Here is a 24898-nt window from a genome sequence, read left to right on the forward strand (position 1 = left end):
GTCCCTGCAGAGGATTTATTTAAGAGTGTATGCCGATGCACACCCATAGCTGATTTGGGAAGGTGGTAAAGGAAGGAATGACTCTGGGCTTATTTCTAGGATCAGCTTCTTCCTTCATCTGAGCCATACTCAGCATCTGTAAAGGTATTGTGAACAAATAATGAATAACATTTATTATTGTGCATGAGTCCCAAAATGTTAGTGTTCTGGGCATCCCTGGGTATTTGTTCTGCCCTCATCATACCCAAAGGGAACAACCCAGAGTTCAGACTGAGGTCTTTGTGGCATGATGGTGGAAAGAGGCTGCATTCCCCTTCATTTACACACCTCACTTTACACACATATCTTTCAGGAAAACAGCCAAGTGCCCTTTGCTTTCTTCATTATGCAGACTATGTTTGTCTAGAGGAGAGGTTTTTTTTTAAGATTTATTTATTCATTTATTTATGATAGAGAGAGAGAGAGAGAGAGGCAGAGACACAGGAAGAGGGAGAAGCAGGCTCCATGCAGGGAGCCTGACCTGGGACTCTATCCCAGGACCCCAGGATCACTCCCTGGGCCAAAGGCAGGCGCTAAACCACTAAGCCACCCAGGGATCCCCGTCTAGAGTTAATGATCATTTTGATCAAGTTGACTAAGATTAAATCCTAAATGTTCTCCCCACAAAAAAAAAATAGAAATAGTAATTATGTGATGTGTTGGGATTGTTAGTTAGCACTATGGTGGTAATACAATTGTGATATATAAGCACATTAAATCAACACGTTGTACACCTCAAATTCATACAGTTATGTGTCAATTATGTTTCAGTAGAGTTTGAGGGAGAAAAAAAATAATTTTAATCAAACTTTTGTGAGTGGAGGGAACAATTCATCTAAGGGACAGGCAGAAAAAACTGAAAGCAAGATAATTTTGGCAAGAGTGAAACAGTCTGCACTTAAAACATTTTAGGGATTTTTAAGGATTCCAAGGGAGCAACTGGAGTTCTTAGGGTAAATTAATCAGGTACTTACAGGTAAAGATCATAGCCCTATAAAATAGCCACCCTTTAACAAAGGCAGACATCGCGGGATCCCAGGGTGGCGCAGCGGTTTGGCGCCTGCCTTTGGCCCAGGGCGCGATCCTGAAGACCCGGGATCGAATCCCACATCAGGCTCCTGGTGCATGGAGCCTGCTTCTCCCTCCGCCTGTATCTCTGCCTCTCTCTCTCTCTCTGTGACTATCATAAATAAATAAAAAATTTAAAAAAAAAAAAAAAACAAAGGCAGACATCAGTGGCATTTCTGTACCTGTCAAATATTTCTCACCAATGGGCAGCTAGCAGCCAGTTGAGAGTTTACATACTGGTTTAACCATCCTGAGGTAAATCCATATTTTCCTAAGAACATCTTGGGCATCTTAATGGCTAATAAACATATGGTTCCCAAACCCAGCTGATCATCAGAATCACTTTGGAAAATTTTTAAACACACTAATTTTTTAGTTCTACTCCAAAATCAATGGGTCGGAATTTCAGAGAAGTAGGGCTTAAATTTTTACTTATCTAAAACTCCCCAAATGGCCATGAAACACTGCTCTAAAATAATCAACTGACTCAAAGAATCATTTTGCTCCCTAAATGCTTTACGGCTCCATTTTATCATAGTCATTATATATTAAAACACATAGATAGGAAAGGTATCCTTTAAATATCCCACTTTTAATGTTTGCTGGTGACCACATCTGTGGTTAACAGTTTTGTTAATTATCTTGTGTCAATTATTTTACTTTTAAAAAATTCACGTGGGTTCCTAATTCTTTCTTAAGAATTTCCATTCCCCTAGTCTCTCTTCAGTGATCATCCTTAGGTAACATGGTTCACTTTGCAAATGCAAAGATTTAAGAAATGAGATAAATAGTACCTAAAAACTGACTATGGGTTTGGTCCATCTGTATACTTTTTCTTCTCGTTTACCATCAAAATAACCCTAGGGGTAGATTCCACCATTATTTCACTTTGCAAAGAGGAAACTGAGTTTTGAAAGGTTTGAGTGGCAGGGTCACAGTGAAGATCTGAGGTGAAGGTAACCACAAGGTGTTAACATTAGCAACTCAACCAAAGATGCAATTAAAGTCGTATTTCTTTCCCACCATGCCTGGAATAATAAGAGAGCCAGATTGCGGGCAGCTTAGACGTATTGATGCAAAACCTGCAGGGTTAGAGCTGGTGACAAGGGAGGTGCCTACAGCAGGCAGTGGGAAAATGTCCAGGTAGGCAGCATCACTCCAGGTATCCTAGCAAAAGCTCAGATCTAAGGCATGAGGGCAGGTGGAATGAGGAGATGGAGACAAGGCTGGCAGCATCGGAAAGATTCAACGGTAGGTCATAAGTCCCAGTCTTCAGATAAAAAGAACCTCAGTTAAAAAGGGAACAAGGACAAGGGCAAAGCAGAACGTCGGTTATCGGGGACCTGGTTATCAGGAAAACAGAGACAGATAAGGGCAAGAGACTAGGTAGATACCCGCTTGCCGGAACCGGTGTAGAAAGCCAAGCCCTGGTTACGAGGGGCCGAGACAAGCATCTAGATCTCAGAAATAAATTACAAGGTCAGAATGAAACCAGCAGCAAGGCTGACTCAGTTGGCTTTTGGCTAGGACATCTTGTACGCCCCCGGCCTAGAGACAAGATTAGTTCCAAAATGCGGAATAAAGCTGAACCTCCAGATGGGGCTAAGTGGCTATAGCTGTGAAGATTAGAGGGATGCAGGGGGCAGGGAGCCAAGAAGATCATTATACTTCCCAGGCAAGAATGAAAAGTTGTTAGCATTTAAATAAAATGTACTTAAAATGTCCAATGTAAGCAAGAAGGGATGGTGCTGAAAATGGTAAGTGTATTGATTTTCATTTACATAAATACCTTTGTATGTTCACATATTGTATTTAGTTATGACCATGAAGGGCAGATTGGAACAGCTGAAGGACACAAGAATAATGCAATAAATGAAATTAAGTAGGCGTGGAATGAAAGAGGCTATAAAGTCCGATAGGAAGCAGTTGGGGAGGGATCTGACTGTAGGACTGGTCAGCTGAAGCAGGGGAGCTTCCATGTGCTGTTGTTTTGGGATGAAACCATGACCAGGTCCTCTTGCAAACATAAAACATTGCATATGCTGGGTGGCAACAAAGAGTACAACTCAGTGTCTAGTTTTAGTTTTTCCTTTTATTAAAGTACGATTTTATGTATACAGATTTCCTCAGTCCTGCATGATGATATAAAATACTATTATGTTATTACGGTATCTGTAATATGGAAACAAAGATAAAAAAATTAATGCCCGATCTTCCTTTCACCCTGCCTAAAGAAATTACTATTTTACATTTCACCAGAAAAATTAAATCTAGTTATTCAAAACTGCTTAGGCACTTTCTGGATGAAGATAAATCATTTTTAGGATTAAAAAAGCCAGTTGATCAATTACGATCAATCGTAATCAGTTGATCTTTTCATAGACGAGTTTTTGAGTTGCACAAGTCACACTGGACTTGGAGAAGAAAGACAGATGATTGGTAGGTGGTAGAGGGTTAAGGAAAATGAGGAAAAGGAGAAAAATAATAATAATTAGAGGATGGCATTGGTAAACCATAGTCCTCAACACATTACATTTTAATGCTTTTGAAAGAACAGATGGTTTATAAGCTCATATAAACCCCTCACTTATATTCTCGGATTTCATTTCAAGGTTTTCCTCTCACCTTTTTCTTCTTATGGAGAACATCAAGGCTGTAGAAATCAGAAGAGGGTCGGGTTTTCTCAGTAGCAGAGAAAAACCCTTGCCATAGAGGATTCTTCCATTACGGTTATTGACCCTTAGGTCAGGGAAAGGGAAAGAATTAAGTTTCCAAAAGAGAGAATTAAAAGTCCGCGTGGGAAGTGGCTCACAACACAGATAAATCCACTGTCATATGGAGGCATCCTTTATTTAGGATAGACTTCAAACAAACGGAACACCTGTGCAAAGAGATGTGCAAGCTTGTGTATAGGGAAGGGGTTAAGAGGGGAAGGAAAGAAGGGCTTAAAAGATTGTCTCTCTTTATATCTAGGTGGAAAAAAAAGTCAAAACTAATATGTTTATACATCAAAGAGACTTTCAAATACATCCTGCCAAATATAATTTATAAAGAAAAAGAATGGCTTATAAATAAGTCAAACATAATAAAATTGACTCAATGCAAAGTAATGCCCCAACGGATAGCACTGGGAATACCAACTTATGATTTCGACAAATACTTCTGATACTTGGTTAGTTTTAGAAACAGCTTTATACTCCCTTAATTATCTTACCTGATAAATTATTTCAGTAAGTCCAAAGTAGGTCATTGGTAACTTCTCTTTGCACTGGGAACTACTCCTAAGAAGTAATTAGCCTAGAACTTTCTGTTGGTCCTGTCAGTCAGAAGTAGTTCAGAGCCCCGGGGTTGATACTTGATTTTATAAGAAAAAAGCAGGCTGATAGCTGGGTCTGATCATAGGAATGACTGGGTAAGAAATTGGCTGCATGCCTAACATTTCCAGGGTGTCAAGATAGATCAAGAAAGGGAGCGCAGGTGTAAAGGCAGATGTGCCTTGTGACAAATGATATAAAGGGGCAATTTAAATTACATGTATTTGCTTCATGTGTAGGCTTGATGGCTCCTAGTCCCATTTTAACTTTGCCTTCGTATCATTCCCTACATGCTACTCAGGCTCCATTAGCAGAATCATATTGGCTAAAATGCTATTAATTCCTCAGCAGTCATTCATTTTGTCTCTGAAAGCATTAATAATGTTTTACTGCATAACATCCTTGAGTTTGACGGCAAGGGAAAGGAAGGAGAAAAGCAAAGGAGTTGCAGCAAAATGAGTTCAGAAAAACTGAATGAGCACCTATGTTTTTCTTTATTTCGTTGACGCTCCATAACTGAGGCAGGGTGTGGGCTTTGGCATCCCTTTTGTGAGTGTCTCCTACAGAGACAGTTTAGTTTGAAGTCTTTAACATCTTGCTTCTTTGATCTGAGAAGGCTCCTTGTCCCTAGGAAGGCTGTGTGTTGCTGGCATCATTCCCACCCTTAATGCATTTTGGACTGCGGAGAATCATGAATATTTGAAGCAGGGCAATGGCCGTGGATGATCGCCGGCACTAGATCTCACCATACATAGAAGCAAATTAGGCTTTAGGTCCTGCTGACTTTAGTGCTTTGGGATTATGAGTTTGATAGGAAAATTAAGACACCTCTGAGGAGAATACAGAAAATGATTTCTTTTAAAACTACTACCAGTCAACAGTTGAACCAAAGGATTGTGTTGCATTTGGAAAGTTTCCAGTTGTTTTCTACTAAGTGAAAAGAAGATTGGTCAGGGTCGTATGTGGAATATCTAAAGAGGAGGATGCTGATTAGTCGCGAAGTCCTAGTGATCCAAGAGCCCATTCATTCTCCCCCTCAGGATGCCTTTCCTTTTATGAATTTTCTTTGCTCTCTTGCCCCAGAACTGGAAATGTTCTGACCATAATTAGGACTGACTTCTAACAGGAGTTTACTCTTGGAGAGAATAAAACACACACACACACACGTGCACACACACAACAATAAAAATAGGACTGTTCTTGAAAATCCAAGATTTCTGGTGATTGTAAATGTGACTTTATGATAAAACCTTCTTGATTTCAAGATTCCTATGGTTGGGAGATTGACTCCTTCAAATTGCCTCTTCACCACCACGAAGACAATGCACTCACCTCTGAAAGCTGCCATAACAGTTTCAGATTGTATAGAAGGGTGGGGAGTTGACGGGTAAAGATAAACTTCTTTCCTCTTCCATGCCTCCAGTCGCCCAGAACATTTTTCCAGAGACTGAAATATGTAGCTGTTGATTTGAGGTCACACACATACTTCCATTTCCACAATTTCAAGGGAAAAATGCTAATATTTTTAGCTAATCTATAACCAAATGTAAAAGTTTGACTTTCTTTTATGGATTCTTCTACTTCTCTGAATCAAGAAAAAAAATTGTGTATTTTTTTTTTATTCCACACAATGAAATAAAATTCAGAATGCAATTAGAATTCAGAATGCAATTAGAGTTAAATAGGACTAGTACTTGTTATGTGGTCTGGATAAAGGTATGTGCCGACAAATACCTTATCTGTGACCCAGACTTCCTTCTACAGTAGCTGCCAGTAAACACACAAACCCGCAAGTGGAATGCGACCACACGAAGTGTCACTTTGAAAGTCAAATGCATAACCACTCAAGTGCACAAGAGGCAGTCTCAAAAAACAAACAGCAGGTAAACCACCAACCCACCCTCCAAAAATGGAGCATTATACTTTGTGAAAAGTAAAACTAAAAAAAAAAAAAATTGAAATTTGAAAACCATTCAGATTTGGGCTTTAAAACAAAGGCTCAGCTCAGGTCTTCTGTGATGCCGGGCTCCTTCAAAAAAGATTGGATTTTCACATCAGTTCCGAAGGCTTTTTAATTTTTCTCGGTAACTATGCCACAACTGTGCGATCACACAGTGATTAATGAAACTTAATTAGGACATATCAGATAACAAACATAATCTGGGGTGGACTGCTCAGAAACACGGAATAAAGTATTCTCAATTTACAGATGTTGTATATGTTTTTATGGTTTTTATTTAGCTCATGCTACATAAATCGTGTAACTTACATTTTATATAGAAATAATGAAATACCACGTGTAGGCAGAACAAAGGAAACTAGACTCCTAAGTACATAATTGTGTTTCTACCGCTAACTTAACTGTGTTTGTTGTTTCTCTTTTTACTTGCTTTTTGAGTCTTGTTTTGGACTGTACCCTGCTAACTGGGCTGTTGACTGACTTCTGGTGCTGACTCCCCAAACACTCAGCCTCAATTTCCTCTTGATTTTTTCTGAGTCTCAGTTTCCTGGATACTCTGAGTCAAAGATTCCTGTCCCTCAGAATCGGAGGACACCCGTCCCATGTTCCAGCATCCCAGTGTAATGCTCCAGCCTCAGAAATAAAAATATGAACCTCGTGGTTACTAAAATATCAGAAACTTCAGAATTTGGTTTCCCATGTGACAGGCACCATTGCAATGTTTACATACATGGAGCTAATTAATCCTTTTAATATAAATCTCATGAAGTTAAACACACTAATAATTCCCATTTTATAAGAAAGGAAACTGAGGCACGGAATAGTTAATCAAAGTGGTTTGCCCAAAGCCAAACAATAAGTGGAAGTCTAGGATTTGAACCCCATCAGATTGACTCCAGAGACCACCACTCACTGTTTTCTCAGATATTTAATGATGTAAATTGTGTGTGTGTGTGTGTGTGTGTGTGTGTAGCATGTATACACATACATGCACTGAATTTCACATTTTTTCCCTTGAAATAGAGAAATAGAATATGAAAACAAAGCCGTGAGTGATGAAATCCACTACTAACAGGTCCACATTGCTTATGATGGCCTTAACGTATTTTCTTTCTCACTAGGTATATATACTTTATTTCCTTAGAAACTGTGTGGGTTTTGTTTCTTGTTGTTTTCTTTTTTATGGAAGCATCAAATCATCTGTGGAGATTATCCTTAGGACAATATGTGTGCCCAATTAGATGAGGTTATTAGGCATAAGGTGGCTAAGAACAGATACACCTTCACCAAAACCTGCTTATTTTGAGCTGATTTAACTTCCATTAGCTGATTTTGAAGTGACAGCAGCAACCCTATTTGCTGAGTTATGGACCAAAGTGAACACTATTTATACAGTAACTACCAGTAGGTTGCAGATTTTTTTTTTTCAGACCAGAAGCATGTGACACAGCTTTTAGATACTGGCCAATATAACACTCCTCCTTCCTCTGATGCTGGTGTCCCACTATCAGCGATATTTCAAAAGGCTATGCAAGAGGCAGAGAGCACTGAGGAGTCTGAGGAGCAAGGACCTTTTTCAGTAAGCCACCTGCTAAGTAGAGTTGTCCCCAGTATCTCTGGGAATAGCTGATGGGCTCCATGCCCCTTTCCAAGTAGCAAAAGAGAGTTTGTTACAAATAATATTCTTGCACCCATTAAGACGTCATCCATCATCCCATCATTCCAAGATCACCACTGTAAAATTTGGAGGTATAGTCCCCTCAATGCCTGTGTTTCTGTATGTGTGCATACACGTGTCTATATAGGTTTTCAGTGAAAATCGAATCATACTGTATACATCCACAGAGCCTCTCTCTTAAAAATCTTACTTAACATTAAGGCTGAGTTTGGAGATTTTGGGGGAATGCTAAACAAATTTATGATGAATATATTTAGACTCGAACATAATTGCTGTGGCCCATAGTCTGATTATCCTTTTAAAATTTGTACACTTCTCAAGACAAACGGATTTTGGAGCACTGTCCTAACATTTGTGACCTAAAAATTTACCAAAGCCTAAATCTAAGTCTAAGTCTACATTAGATATTTTTCTTGGTTAACTCCAAGAGATTGGATGGTATGTATACTGAAAACATTTCATTGTATCCAGAGCACTCATAATAAATAGCTTTCTGAGATATAAGCATTATTTACAGAGAAGCTGTCCTCCCAAAGGTGTTTTAAATTGGGTAGAAACTGTTGCTAGTCTTCAGTATCTACTTCCAAATAGTAATATATTGTATGTGTTGGTTCATCTAAGCAACAAATCAGTAAGCCATCCTCGGCAGCCAACATCAGTCTGTCCCAGACACATTCCCCTACAAACAGGATGTGTACTATCTAATGGTGATCAAACAAATTGCAAAATTACATGCAACACCCAACCTAACAGTCAATATTACTGAAGATCTAAATGCTTATTATAGTTAAAAAAGAAAAGAAAAGAAGGAAAGGGATATCTGATCTTTCTGGCCCCCCACTCAATGCCAAATAAAATTAATCAGGAGTGGATCCATTCATGCCCTTATCATATGCTACGAATGAAATATAAGAAATCAGGATGATGCACTTGGGATGGATGGATGATCTTCTAAAGATTTTATTTATTTATTCATAAGAGACAGAGACAGAGAGAGAGAGAGAGAGAGAGAGGCAGAGACACAGGCAGAGGGAGAAGCAGGGAGCCCGATGTGGGACTTGATCCCGGGTCTCCATGATCACGCCCTGAACCAAAAGCTGGTGCTAAACTGCTGAGCCACCCAGAGATCCCCAGGATGGATGATCTTCTAAAGGTTGTTTACCATGGCTTTTTTTTTTTTTTCATTCATTTCAGTCTTTTCAAAGTCTTTGACATAGTAGTTTACTCCGTTCTCCGAGCTTATTCTAAAATGAACTTTGTACAGTCAAAATTATACTACCCAGGATAATAAAAGTAATGCTAGACCCACAACTAGCTATAGTGTCTGTAATCAACAACTAGTCAAAGAAGTGTAGTATGTAAAAGTTAGGGAAAATGCAAAAACAATAAATAAAATGCTAGCTTCACATTAGCAAAAAATTAGTGATATATTTCTGTAATAAACATAGATATCTACATAAACATACTACTTCATTTATTTATTTTTTTAAGATTTATATATTTATGAAAGAGAGTAGGGGCAGAAGCAGAGGGAGAGAACCCTCAAGAAGACTCCCTACTGATCACAGAACCCAATGTGGGGCTTTATCCCACAACCCTGAGATCATGACCTGAGCCAAAACCAAGGGCCTGGCAATCAACTGACTGAGCTACCCACAAGCCCCTCAAACATAGTACTGTAAAACATTCAAATATAACATTGAACTATGAATTATGACAAAGAAAATAATATATTTTATTGAGATGTGCACTTCGATTTTAATTGATTATATTTTCCTTGGAAAATAATAACTAAGCATTAGTGAGCACTTACTTTGTGCCCTGCACTCTTCTAAGGGCTTTGTGTTTATTAACTGATGTAATCTCCATAAACCTAAAAGTTGGATATTATTACCATTCCAATTCTAAATATGAGGAAGTTGAAGCACAAAGGTGCCAAGTAACTCATCCTAAATTTACTTAGCTATTAAGGTTCAAGGTCAAGATTTGAACCCAGAGGCCACACTCTGATCTAGTCTGTAAACATGTATCCCAGAAAATTGAGGAGTTTTACATTTTCTTGGGGACACAGAGAAAGAAACATATTTAATTAGGCTGGAAGTCCAGTGCACCTTCTATGGAAGTCAAGTGGGTCATCTGATTGAATCCTTCACAAAGGTGTGGTAAGTTAGGTCCTAATTTTCCTCCACTTTGAGAAAGGAGGAAACCAAGTTTGGGGGACATCAGTAAACATGGCAAATATATGTTGCTAGGTAGGGGCAGTTGTGGAATTCAACCTCAGATTTTTTTAACAAAATAATAGCTTATGTCTGAGATTGTGTGTAGTAACCGAAAAGTACCCATAGCCAAATGATGGAAAACTTAATTGTCAAATATATTAGTTAGGGTAACACTGTTCCTGGTCAGAGTCTACATTGTATTAGTGGAGGTCTCGGTCCTTGGATTCCCCACAGGAAGATTTACATGGGGATCCAGGCTGGAATAAAGACAGCCAGAAGGAAAGTAGCAAGCATAAAGCAGTTTATTAAACCAAAAAGTACACTCTCGAGGTGGGAGAGGGGGCAGGTTCCACAGAGTGGAGCTGGCCCGTAGGTAGTTTTGGGATTGGATATTCCTGGGTCTCTGGGTGAGAGAAGCAGGGATGTACAGTGAGGTGCTCTCTAATGAAGGCTGCTTCTGATCATTTGGGGAACTCCTCCCACAGGTTTGGAGGATCTTTGATCCTACAAGGTCTGTACCAGAATGCTCATGGCAGCCTTTCTCCCTCTGGTGGGGCTGTTCCTGCAAGGCAAGTGCTTTAAAATAAGCCTACGGGTTACCTTGGGACAGAGGTGAAAGAGGAGAGCCCTTACTCTGCACCGTGGCTCTTGATCTGTCAGCCTCAAGGTCTTCAAAGCCACCAGGTCAGGATGTTGTGTCCCTGGGCTTTTAATGTGTAGCTTATTTATTACCATCCTTGCTTCCACCTCCTGTCTCTATCATTCCCCTTGAGGACTTGGGGCTATGCCTCGGAACATTCCTTCCACTGCTTAAGTCCAGCTTCTACCTAACAATACTAAATGTTATAATAGATAAATGTCAAATTCTCAGAGGTGTAACCCCCACCAGTACCCCCACACACAAACACCTATTTCTTCCTCTTACCACTGTTGAAGCAAATGTTCTTATTCAGAGAATCTTCACATGGTCTTTTAGGAACTGTGTCTCTTTCCATATCATGGGCCTGCCCTTCCCTAAATCATTGAGGTTCTATTCATTCATTTAATAGAAAGCAAAAGAGAAGAAAAGATCATACATGGGAATTTTTATCAGCCAGTCTTGGAAATGGCATTTCTCACTTCCACATCTATCCCTCTGGCCAGAACATTTGCCACATAGTAAAAGTAACATTAAGGAGAAAGAACCCAGTAATAAAGTTTGGTAATGGGCCTACAAGAGAGAGATTGGAATCAAGGAGGCCGTTCAGTAGGAGTAAGTATTTATTTAGCATGTGTGCTGGGTCATCCTCTGTCTGAGCCCTGGCAATACCGTGCATGACAAAGACGAAGCTCCAGCCAGTAAAAAACTTACATTTTGGGGAGTTTCTCATCCAAGATGGTGACACAGACATACAAAGAAGAGGAGAGATGGGGGAAGAGTCATAAGTGATAAAGAATTAAAATAGTCAACAAGCAAGATACTTTCAAATAATAAGAGTTCGGAAAATCCGGGTCCTGGGAGAAGGAGATGCCGCTTAAGGTTGGGTATGTAGGGAATGTGTCTCTGATTGCTGTTGACCCAAATAAGAGGCAATAGCCAGCCCCCAAAAAATCTGTGGAAGTTCTAGAAGTCTGAGCCCAAAGGCACAAGAGTGCGGTAAGCTTGGTGCCCTGACCGAGCCGATTGAAGCTTAGTGCAGCTGGAGCCAGAAAACTAAAAAGGTCTTGGATGGATTGACTTCCTCCTGAACTTTACTAGGCCGCTCCAGAATGTCGTCATTGCCCCCTTCTCCCAGATCGTACAGCACTTTCCCTCCTTTCCATCTTGTCATTACTCCTTATGTGGAAGTGTAGTGTGGAAGTGTAGATATGGGATTTTCTCAACTGAAATGCAACCTCCTGGAGAGCAGAGAATTGTATATGATTTGGGGCTTCCTCAGTAATAAGCACAGTTCTGAGAAAGCACTTAGGGCCTGAGTAAGTACATGAATACATGAATGATGAATAAATAAATGAAGGAAAGAAAAACAGAGGGATAAAGAGCAACGTTTCCTTATATTTGGAGTCTGCAACGTGCTTTTCCCTTTTGCTATGTTTTTGATCCACATGAGCACAGTGGGTGCATGCAGAAGAGTTTGGTAATGGCACAATTATGAGAAGCAAATAAGATTTTGAGGCTGAGCACTGGGAGAGAATAATGGAAATAGGGATTAGGAGGTAGAGTCGATTTGGAGCATGAGAGGAGGGTGATGAGAAAAAATTACGTTCTGATTCAGCTGATAAAAGGCTGAGACATGGGGAATCCCCAGTAGGCAAATGATTAAAGGTTAAGTTGTGTGGTGCAGACAGAAAGCGCTGCAGGAGTGCAGAGACATCTAATAAAGAAAGTGGACTCGGGAATACGCAATGAAAATAAACACTGGAGTAGAAAAACGTTAGACTGCTAGGCAAAAGGACACAAAATGTTTATGGAAAATAATGTGATATTGGGAAGAAAGGACAAAATTAAGTAAAAGAAAATAGAATGATATCGGATCGGTATGTTTTAATTAAGAGACAAGAAATTAGAAATACACCAAAGGAAAAAAACCCAAGAAGCTGCTGTCCTCCATTTGTTAATTTAAAGATAAAATTACCACCCTCTTGCTCACTAAATATTTCTGATTGCCCAGCTCCAGAGTAGGGACAATAGGACTGAGTTACAGGGTTGTACTTCCTGGCACCCTTAGGGTTGGGATAATTTATGTGTCTAGTTCAGTACCTTGACCAGGGGGTGAGTATTGGATTGCCAGTACAAAACTCTGCCAAGCTCTTTCCTTTTTCTGGCATAGTAACTGGCGGTGTCCACGTAGGTGACTGCTTTGTCATCCCAGACCCTTGGGTGAAATGTAATGTGAAAAAGAAATAGATCTTTGTTGCTTTAAGCCCCTGAGATGTTGAGGTAGGATGTTCATTACTGAAGTGTAACATCTTATCCTAATGAGATTGACTCTTGAGGTAGGAAACAATGGAGAAGTTAAGGGTCATTAAAGAAGACCGGAGACTCAAAGTTGGCAAGTGATGCTTTGTGCTGTGGTCTGAACATCTGTTTCCTCCTAAAATCATATGTTGAAACGTAACCTCCAAGGTGATGGTGATAGGACGCGGAGCCTCTGGGAGGTAATTAGGTCATGAGAGTGGAGCCTTAATAAATGAGATTAGTGTCCTTATAAAAAAAGAACTTAGAATGCTAGCGCACTCCTTGTGCCTTGTCATGCTATAGCAAAAAGACAGTCATCTGTGCAAAAGTGGGCACCACTGGACACGGGTGCCATGATCTTGGACTTCTCAAGAACTGTGAGAAATTAATTTCTGTTTTTATAAGCCTCTTAGTTTATGGTATTTTTATTATAACAGCCCAAATGGATCAAAACATTGGGCCACGTTTCCAATGTGGTTATCCCCAAAGGCCTTGCATAGGGTGTCCCTGAAAACATAACTGCAGACATATCCACCTGCCCGTCCATGCTCTACCCAGTGAGAAATAGACTAAGCCATCTGCTTCAGGGAGACTGGTGAAGTCCTCCAGCTGGCCGGCTGTGTCATCCTCCCTACCTCCTAACATGGATTAGGGTGGACTTGCCTGAGGATCAGGAAGTTGAGAGGACAGCTTCTAGATCTCCAGCACCACAATACCTATGAAAAAGGAGGGGAAAAAAGCAACAGAGATAATCTGAATCAGAAGCATAAAGTGGGACAATTTATAAATAGGGGCAAAATGCTTGTTTGACTTCTGATAAGAAGGATATATTTAGAAAGATAAAACCAAGCTTATAAGAATAAAGCAGAAATTAATTTTCCGTATGAGGTCTACAAATAGACTAGAAAAAGGAAAAAAAAGAACAAAAAAAGAAGTAAACTTATTTTTCTTTCGATAATGTACACCATATTAGTGATTTTTTTTTTTCCGTTCAGGGAGGGATGAGGAAGAGGAAGGAAAAGGAAGGAAATGAATATCTTTTTTTAGCCCAATCTTTGACTGCTTGTACTGACCTAATTTTAAATTTGAGGATTTATACTTAAAATACATCTGAGAAAACGATATCCATTGACCATGAACCAAGAAATCAATCCATATTTTAATAGACAAAAACATGCTTTGATGGATGGGTGGGTGGATAAATGAATGGATGATTGTATCAATAGATAGATACTGAATAGATAGGTAGATGTATAATAAGGCAAATCAGTGTCTCGAAAGACCATAGATGTGTAGAACAAACCGAAGGCACAAGGTTGAATGAGCAGAGGACTTTTAAGCTAAAATTAGTTTAATTAGGAGTTCAGATGCTGAAGTCAGACTCTCCGAGCTTAAATTTTGGTGTTGCCACTTACTTGTGTTGTAGCTTTAGCAAGCTCCTTAACCTTCCTGAGTCTCCGTGTTTTCATCCATGTAAAGCAAATTAGAACATTTATTTTATAAGGGTGCTAGGAAGGTGCCTAAGAATATAATTCATTAACTTGAGTTTTCTTTGAATTTTTTATCCATAAACATATATCTCAAAAATGTTTCTCTTTGCCTATATCCTAATGCCTTATTGTTCAGACTCTGATTTGAAGAAAAATTCTTTATACTGTCATTATCAGTGACCTGTAATGGTGGTATCCTAGCTTATCTCAGAAAATTCTATGTCTCCAAAGCAGCCTTTTAAATTGGCCTTGAATGCTAGCACTTTTTCTACTGAGGAGGGGGTGAGGAGAGAGTGAAAACAATCAGACTGATTATTTGAAATTGAATAAATGAAATGAATGCTTTGAATTATTTTTAATACTTCAAAAAATAGCGTGGGTGTTAAGTAGGTTAAAGAATCTAAACCATGAAAAATCACACCATCCCAAATTCTTAGGAAAGTCATTTGTTGTAGTGGTTAAAAGGGGGAAAAAAGAGTTTAATTTACAATATAAAGTAAATAGCAATTGTTCACACTACTGTTTATTGATTTCATATTAAATCCAATTCTAAATAGTTTACAAAGGTGATTAATGTTTAATATGCAATAAGATCCTATGAGTCTTGTTATCCTCACTTCACCAGTGAGGAAACTGAGGCTTATAGGGCCATGATTAACCCTGTGCTGTATATTATTGCTAATACGGGGAATGAAGCAGAATCTAAATGTAGGCAATCTGGTTCCGGAGCCCCGGCTCCTCACTACCACACTAAATTGCTTCTCAAATAATCATAGTGCGTTAAATCTGGCTGGATGGGACCTTGGAGATCATATAATCCTGTCTCTTTGTATTACTGCCTGTAAATGTAAAGCAGAGAGAAGTTAAACGATCTGCCCAAGGTTATACACTTCCATTCTTTTCCTCAACATAATAACACAGTCTCGTTTAAAACTCATTTCTAGGATTTATACAAACTAATGGTGAAGTCATGACACTTTTTAATTGAATGTTCAATAAAAGAATCGTTTTCATCTTGTTTTTCCATCTTATGCCCATGAACAAAATGTAAAAACATGTTGCAAAGCCAAGAGTCCTCATCTCCACTATTAGCCTGCTTTTTCATAGAAGGAGGAAAACCATCCTTGCACTGAGTCTGTTCTGGATGAAATAAGCATGAAGTCATTTTCTTTGTGAAGAACACCTCTGAGGCATTAAGGGAAAGGATGTCAGGACTGACCTTCCAAGTCAGGGAACTTCAACTTAGAGCCAACACTTGGCTTGGAGGGCAGTGTGATCTCTCCTACGCTGCTAGTAGTATTCATTCTGTAAGGCGCTCCAGGTCACTTCACTACAGTGCCAGGTAGAAAGCAATGGGCTACAGGTGCTTTGCCTCTTTGATAGGCCGACTAATTTTATTTCTGAATGTTAATTTTTTATTTGATCAATCTTGACCATTGCTTTATTCAGGCTTCAGGAGAGATGTGGCCAAGTATGTATAGTTATCTGAATACTCTTCTGATGTCAGTTAGGCACTATTTTTCCTGGAAGTTTACCAAGGGGTCACTTCTACCTGTTACAAAACCAGAAAGCAGGAACAAACAACTCCAGATCATTTTCTTTGAGAACTACATACCACAGTTGAATACGATTTAAAATTGTATCTGTTAGAGGTGAAGTTTCTGTGAAAGTTTCTCCAAAAGAGCTTATTCTGGTCTTTTACGTGAAGGCCCTGCTTTGTGATGTGAGTTGAGTTGCCTAAACTTTCTGATCTGTAAAGTGGGAGAACTGGCTACACACAGAATGTTTTTAAGTGTTAATGCTAAGACATAGGGACGCCTGGGTAGCTCAGTGGTTGAGCGTCTGCCTTTGGCTGAGGCCATGATCCCAGGGTCCTAGGATGGAGACCAGCATCAGGATCCCTGCAGGGAGCCTGCTTTTCCCTCTATGTCTCTACCTCTCTCTGTGTGTCTCTCATGAATAAATAAAATATTTTAAAAATACTATATATATTATATATATATAATATATGCTAAGATACAATACTATATATATACACACTATACTATACTACTATTTATATATATATAAATACTATATATATATAAATAAATATATATATATATATATATATTTATGCTAAGACATGTATAAAACTCTTAGGACAATCCTTGGTACTCAGTAAAAATCTGATATTATCTTTGTGAGTTTTATATCCATTTATAGTACATTCATCTAGTCCCAAGGCTTCAGTTGCACCTTTAGGTACATGATGGACAAATATTTTACAGCTCTGACTCTCGTGGTCTGAGCATTCGTTTATTCATTTAACATATATTTATTATCTACTATGTGTCAGGTGTTGGACTAGGTGCTAGAGTCTCAGAAGTGAGTAAAACAAATAAGTTTCATTATTGAGCTTCAATTAGGAAAACATGGTAAATAAATAAACATATGTAGTTTATTCAAATTAAGTGCACAGGTTAAAAAAAGCATAAAAGATAAAAGTAACATGGAACTTGTAAGGACATATAGGACACATGTTAAGGAAGTGGAGAGTGAATATTGTAACTGTAGGTAGAGTGTTCAAGGAAGGCTTTAGTAAGAAGGCAACACATCAGTAAAAGGATGAAGGATATGAGGAAACGAACCCTATAGATATCAGATCAATTCCTTCCTATAGCATGACAAACATTTATTGAGCGCCAACCATGTGCCGTGTATTTTAGGTACCTCCTGCACTCAATCTGTCCAAATTTAATTCATCATCTTCCCCCCCAAACCTGTTACACCTGCAGTGTTTCTGGCAGTACTGTTCTTCTAGGTACTGCTTACTATTTTGCAGGCAAGCAAAAACTTCCTTTCCATTCTCCCTTCACACACACCAATCAATGTCCATCTACTCATCTGCCAAGTCCTACAGATTTTACTGCCACCATTCTTTCACATCTGTTCTATTCTCTTTTGTTTCTGTTAATACCAGTATATTTCAGACGTGTATTACCTTTACTTGGACTATGTTAGTAGCCACCTAGTTGGTGCCTCAAATCCAATCCATGGTGATCAATCTTCATAAGCATCAATGGGCTTGTCAATTCATAGTTTCAAAATAGTCAACAATTCACTGGCTTAACAATATCCAGACCCTGAGTCCGCTGTCTCAGATCCCCTTGGCCTTCTTCATCATTAAACAGGATGGTCACAGCAAGCTCAGGCATCATAGTTTTACAGCGCAGCATCCAAGGGCAGAAAGGAGCAAGCTTCTGTCTGAAAGAAACTTCCACATTGCTATCACCACCTGCAATGGCTGACTTCTTTTCACTGCCACTTCGTGTCACATATTTGGGCTTCTAACAATCATGGGAAAGGGAGACCAATCAACATGCACCCCCTCCCAAAACGTGAGTTTCCAAAATCCGATTAGAATCAAGAATTCCTTAATAAGAAGGAGAACAGGAGTAGCTTTTGGATTAACAACAAAGAATTTCTGCCAAACCTTCTACTCAATAAAATATTGAGTTGATACTCAAGCCTCCTGAGATGTATCTTCGTGAGATTTTTTTTTTTCCTTTTATAGCATACTTGAACCAATAAGTACTCTCAACTCTCCTATCTCCATGCCTTAGATCAGTTGTTCCTAAGGTGTGGTCCAGGGACAAGGATAGTATTTGCCTTTTTCATTTTGATTTTCACACACAGGCACAGTGGGGTTTTCTACAGGCTACTTAATATGTACTATTCAACAGATTCAATTAGAATCTAGCTTTCTTTTGTTAAGTTAAACACTAAAGGATTTTCAATAATGAGCACATTGCCATTCCTCTCACGAAAGTTATTCTTAGAAAATATATCATTTTATTAAAATGTTATTTATGCTAACATGCAATAAGTCTATGATTGTTTTTAAATGAATTATTAAATACAAATTTTTAAATGCCTCACCTTTAGTTTCTATTATGGTAAGTATCGATAGCTATCATTTTCCTAAATAAAAATTCTTTCAGGCCCTCAAAAATTTTTAAGACTCTAAAGGTCTTGTGATCAAAAGATTTGAGAAATGTTGCCCTAGCCTAGATTACATAGACTCTTCTACCTGCAATGCCACGTCCTCCATCACTAAAGCCAGAATATTTCAATAACCTTATTTTAGAAGTGATAGGCTATCATCATGTCTGCCCTTCGCAAGGCCCGATGCAAAAGGAAAATGCAATGTCCCTGGTTGAAAAAGCAGAGAAAAGTTCTATTAAAAGCATTCTTCCTTTCTTCCATTAGTCTCTCTTTCTTGAGTTGTCATAGTAATTTTTATTTGCTATGTCATTCTGCATAGAAAAGGATTAAAATCTTAAATTATTAGTATGTGTTTTACAGTTAATTTTTTAAATTGTACAAATCCAAGTTTAAACGCAAATATAAGAGCTCTTAATTTGTATATAGAGTCACTAAAATTATACAACCATACCTTGTAGCTCATATATGCACATTGATTTCATTCGTACCGGGACAGTGGAAACAGCTGCACGAAACTAACTCAACCATTTTTAATACATTTACAACTGTTCACACATTCTACCAAGACTACCTGCCTTTGATTCCTTGTAAGTAAGAAGGACCAAAGGGACAAGAAACTATGGGTTGTCCTTTCTTTTTCCTGCTAAGTCATAATTTTTAGTGCAAATGGTCAGTTAATTGAGAGAAATAAAGTGAAAAAATATATATGAAAAATACGTATGATTGAGTTCCTTGGTCATTCATGCTTTTTAAGATGCTATTGCCTTCTTCTGGACTCTAAGCCGGTTCTTGTTTGAACGGAAAGGACATCATGTCAGGCTGTCAGGACTCCATTTACTCAATTGTAGAAGTAAGCTGCTTACTTTGTCCTTGCTTTGAGGCTCACTGAACTCCCATGAATCAAGGCTTCAAAGGAATCCCATGTTCATAGAGCATCATGAACAGGTGCATGGGAATAGGATGGCTAGAAAAGGAGAAGACACACACACATACTCAATCTCACTCTTCTGCTCATGTACAAGTTCCGCTGTGTCACTGAATTTCACTTATGAAATTCAAAGATAGAACTTCAAGTCCATGACAGCAGACCATTAAACCAAGGGCAGGGCCCTGTGTGGACAGGTCATATATCCATGAAACCAGCCCTGCCCATCACTTTTGCTAAGAGGAGTTACCAGGTCCAGCCCCACACTCAGAGGGAGGGGATCACACAAGGAAATAAATACCAGGTGGCTGGGGGCATTAAGGACCTTGTTAGGGGCTGCCGACCATATCATTCATATCATTTTTCTCTTTTGGCTTGCTCCTTTCTCCCTCATATTCTATAGTGATTTCTGTGCATATTATCTTCAGCACTGTACCAGACGGTAATCTCCTCAAGGACAGGGCTCCTTCCTGATACATACTCTGGTACTCCTTTGTCCTATGTAATATGCCACACAGAGCAAGCTTGAGTGAACAGATGAATGAATAAATGATGTGGCAGCTTGATTTATATTCTCATGAGTGGTCTTTGTGAAAAGCAATCAATAAGAGAAATTGACCTTAATGTATTCCTCAAATGTTGCAAGATCTTATGACTGACTGCCTTTGTGATTTCAGATGCTTATCTTTCCACAAACCACAAACACTGCTTTCTTTTTTTACCCCCTTGTCATGGACTGTCTTCCCACCTATGCATGGGTCCTTTCTGACCTCTAAAAAGTCTTATTTAGGTAATTGTCATGAATGAATCATTGTACTTGAAAAGAGAATTAATGATACAAAGGACAGCTGGAGCATATCTGGAGAAACTTATTCCATTAGCATTTACATTTTTATTTTGGACTACATCAAATGGCGGGGGGAACTACGCCCTTTTAATGGTTCGCACATGTGGTCAGGCATTGTGTGAGCAAATAATGCTTCCAAGAGCTTGTATTCAATTTTCAGAAAAAGGAAATAAAAATGAGCAGAAGCCTTTGTAGATCTAAGCATTTTCTTCAGTTTTCTTCATTGGTCTATCCCATAATGCATAAGCTTTCACTTCCAGATCTGTTTCAAGGGTCTTTTATAATGACAGAAGCTAAGTCTTTGTTTCCCAGAGCAGACTACAAAATGCATCAGTGTGCCATTTAAGAAAAACTATTTTGTCAGTCTTGTTTATGCACTCAAGATAATACAGTGTTTTTTAAAAAAGGCTGGACCCAGCCTCTGCCTGTTTATTCAGTATAAACAGAAGCATCCCTTTTGACGTTGCAAGAACAGGATGTGTGCTGATTTCACCAAGTAAAAGCCACTGCACTTGGTTATATAAATCCTCATCTAGAGCAACCGGCTCCCTCACAATGTTGTGAAAGTCCACATGACAGATAATACGCTGATGCACATCAAATATTAATGCCCGTCGACACATGGTCATCTGTTAGAGCAGCGAAGTGCCCACCCGGAGCCACTGTAGGGCTAGGCCTTTCTTCACCTTTGTCTCCACACTTGAGCCTTCCCTTCTCCTCTGACACCCAAACAGAATAAAGTATGGTGTTTCCTAACCATCAACTCCAAGGAAAATTCTGGCCGCAACGTGACGGGTCCTCCTAGCGGTCTACTTCCTTACAATAGAATGTCTAGTGGCTGATGTGTGATCAAGACAGGAGTGGTATTTATTGTTTCAGATTTAGGATAATGTGAACCAAGCAAAAGTGCGAGCCATGCAGGGGCTCAGGGGGAGGAGGCGGGGGGCAGAAGTTCGCAAACTGTGTTTATTTCTCTTAAACCAGAATTTCTTAACCAGCATTTTAGCGATAAATGCACTGTATTTTCATCACGTTTCATGTGAGAATGTATGAAAAACCAAGCAACAGTTCAACTCTGCAGTGTAGAAATAGAAGTGTTGGTTAAATAGTTCAGCCGAGTATGTGTTTTTAATTTTTGTACAAAGCTACAAAAAGCAGCCGAGCTGCATCGGTGCGCTGCACTCAGACATTCCACGGGGGCTGCGCATCCCGCCCCCCCCCACGAGCCAGCACCCATCCCGCATCCTGCTTTGTTTCAGACTACTACCACACCTAGATAGGAAGGAAGTCCTGGGAAATCTGTTTATGCATTTCTAAATCTCCCAATTTAAAAAGACATATGCCAGAAGTCAAAGTATTGCTTCCAGACAGAATTTCTATCACTGTGGCACGTCTTGAGATCTTTTCCTATAGAAAGCGCAAGTACTGAATTTTATACCATGCTAATATGCTGAAGCAGAAATTTTGCTTTTCATTACACAAAAAAACACATTTCTACCCTTTATAACCAATGGCTAAGAGTTTCACCAACTTCTTAGATTTGAACTGTGCTGTTTTCTATATCTTCCTCATCCAGCATGCTTTTTTTTCTTTTTTCTATTATTTATTTATTTATTTATTTATTTAAGAGAGAGAGAAGGAAAGGGGGAGGAGCAGAGAAAGTGGGAAAGAGAGAGAATTTCCAGCAGACTCCTCACTGAGGACTGAGCCCTTTTCAGGACTCCTGTCTCACCACCCTGAGACCATAACCTAAGCCAAAGTCAAGAGTTGGAGGCTTAACCAACTGACTACTCAGGTGTCCCAAGCATGCTTTTTTTTTTTTTTTTCCAACAAAAATCCTATATTACAGTGAAAGGCTTTCCTATATGTTGCATTTCTTCTTCAGATAAGAGGTTTCCCAGCACCAACTTAACCAGTAAGTTCACAACTTGGTTGTGGGCCTATCATTATCCCCTACTCAATATTCAAAAGCTCAGTGGAAATGCTTTAAATTAAAACTGAGCCACCATTAACAGCCCTAGAAAAGGGAACATCATTCAAGCAAAACAACCGTAGGCACTTTCTCAGTCACCAACACAACACCCGATGTAGCTTAAAGTATGGATTTCTCACTCACTGCCAGTGCATTTTCTCCAGATAAATTATTTAGTCCTGACTGAGTAAACTTCTGATCACCTCCCCACATGGAGACATTAGTCTATCTCCTTTACATTAGGCAATGGTATACCTCATTCCTTCCCTCTTTGTGTGTGCCTTTCCTCATTAATTTTCACCCAGTTGACCAGTCAGCTCTAGCCCCCCCTCCCCACCCCGCGGTTATAGGAAATTACTCGCGCAATGAGCTTCATTTAGAAAACTGTGCACAAAAAGGTGGCAACATTCTTCTTCTCAAGTCCAGTATCTGCTTATTTTTCATGCTGCAGCCTCTCAAATGGTCACTGACAGAGAGGTAGACACTGAATTTAAGATGTGTTTGTAGAAGACATTAGACAACTGTTAAATAAAGCTGAGGCTAAACTCTAAATTAAGTGCTTGGAAAAGTAAACTCTGGCATCCGTCTTTCTTATCCTTAAGGTAAAAAACAAAAACAAAAACGAAAACACACAGGAAACATTGGCCCTATGTTTAGAGCAAGTATTTTAAAACATGTCTTCAGTATTGGAAAATATGTCTGCTATACGCAATTTACAACAATTTAATTCTACCTCAAATTTTAAAAATTTTATTGTAGAATAGCTTTTAGAATTCCACTCAAGAACTACCAGTGTTCTACATGCCTGACCCAGCTCTATGGCGTATGACACTAACGGGAGAAAGCATTCCATTTAATTTGATAAATTTCATAGCTTCTTTTTATTTTACTTGTAAAAAGACAAGAGCCTATAAATTTAAAAAACAAAACAAAAATAACAAAACACTGAAGGGCACTCATGAATTTTTTACAGACTACAATGTTATGCTATATTTAAATTGAAATAATGTGTTGGCTTAATACAGCTTGTGTTGACTTAATGCAACTTGTAACAAAATGAAGAGCAGAAAGTATCCATAAAATATAATTCCCTTTCAATATTTATGACAAATCAACTCTAAAAAAAACCCTCATGTACTGAAAATACATTCAAAATTATTTCATGAATAAAGAAATATAGGACTGTTGGGCTTTCACAATAATAAATAAGTGCATAGGGAGATTTGTCGCAAATACATCTGTGAACTGGTCCAGCTGTGGTCCCAACCCCCCACCCCCAGTGTTCTTACACAGAATTTCAGAGAAAAGACTCTAGTGTTAATATTTCTTTAACATAACTTTTAGTCACTTTGAAACTTGTGATTATCTTTAATCAATGTGAGTTGCTAAACCTTCCTTCAACAAGTCTGTCTCAAATTCAGGTAATCTAAGGATAACAGAAACATTTCTAAAAAGCAGATTAGGGGTATGGTGAAGGGAAAGATCTCCCAGTTTAATACTGAGTCTGGCTAGCAAACCTAATGAAACCTTTTCCTAGAAAAAAACAACTAGAAATATAAGTGATAGATGATAGGTGATAGATGATAGATAGGTAGATGATAGATAGATAGATAGATAGATAGATAGATAGATAGATAGATGATAGATAATATTTAAAAAACAACAACAAAGCAAACAAACAAAAAACTACCAAAACCTGCAGGTATTTTACAAACTATAAGGCCAAAAAAACCCTGGATTTAAAGATGTAGTCGGCACCCACTAATTCTTTGCCTGCAGAAACAAAGAAAGCCCATTTCTACCTCCAGTCTGAAACCAGTCAGAAACCTGGCAGCCTTTCCTATATAGATAATGCTACTTTTGAAGAAAGCCAAAAATGCTGCTGTTCCCCTCCTCTTTCTCATTATCACTTCTCTCTCTTGAAGTGAAAGCAGAAACTACAGTTCCTAGAATATAGTTAGGCAGAAGTACCTGGTGTTGGTCCCCCATCCCTGTGCACACAAATGCTACAGGTGAGGAGTGGTATAGAGAGATGCTGGGCATATCCGTGATGTCGACTTTTGTGTACTCAATCTATTCAAAGTGTCTTAAAGGTGGAAAGACTGGTCATTTTAGATAAAAAGCCTGAGCGTTGGACATTGGAATAGGATATATAGTCATCAGTTTACCAGTCAGATGTACAAAGGGCAAAAGGCAGGGAATACCAAAAAAAAAAAAAAAAAAAAAGTCCCCAACATCTTCTTTGTTTTTCATACTCATGACATTGGGAAAATTCAACATAAGTTAGTTACCATAAAATCAGTACCTAAAAAATCTTTAGGGTCATCCAAATCCTTGCTTATTAACAAAATTCCAGGCCCTCTTGAGTAACTGCCTCTTTGATCCCAATTCCCACCATGCTTCTCTTCGTGTGGTTCCTAAACTTTGCTTCCCAGTTGCAGTCACCAAATTCAGCCCACAA

At 38.8% G+C, this 24898-nt stretch overlaps 1 protein-coding gene across 1 annotated transcript in view; it reads left to right on the forward strand.

The window, feature by feature from the left end:
- TMEFF2 (transmembrane protein with EGF like and two follistatin like domains 2) overlaps positions 1–24898 on the forward strand; it is a 221549-nt gene that overhangs the window by 129255 nt on the left and 67396 nt on the right. The gene's annotated exons all lie outside the window — the stretch shown is intronic.

This window comes from Vulpes vulpes, chromosome 16 (genome assembly GCF_048418805.1).
Source record: "Vulpes vulpes isolate BD-2025 chromosome 16, VulVul3, whole genome shotgun sequence".
NCBI lineage: Eukaryota > Metazoa > Chordata > Mammalia > Carnivora > Canidae > Vulpes > Vulpes vulpes.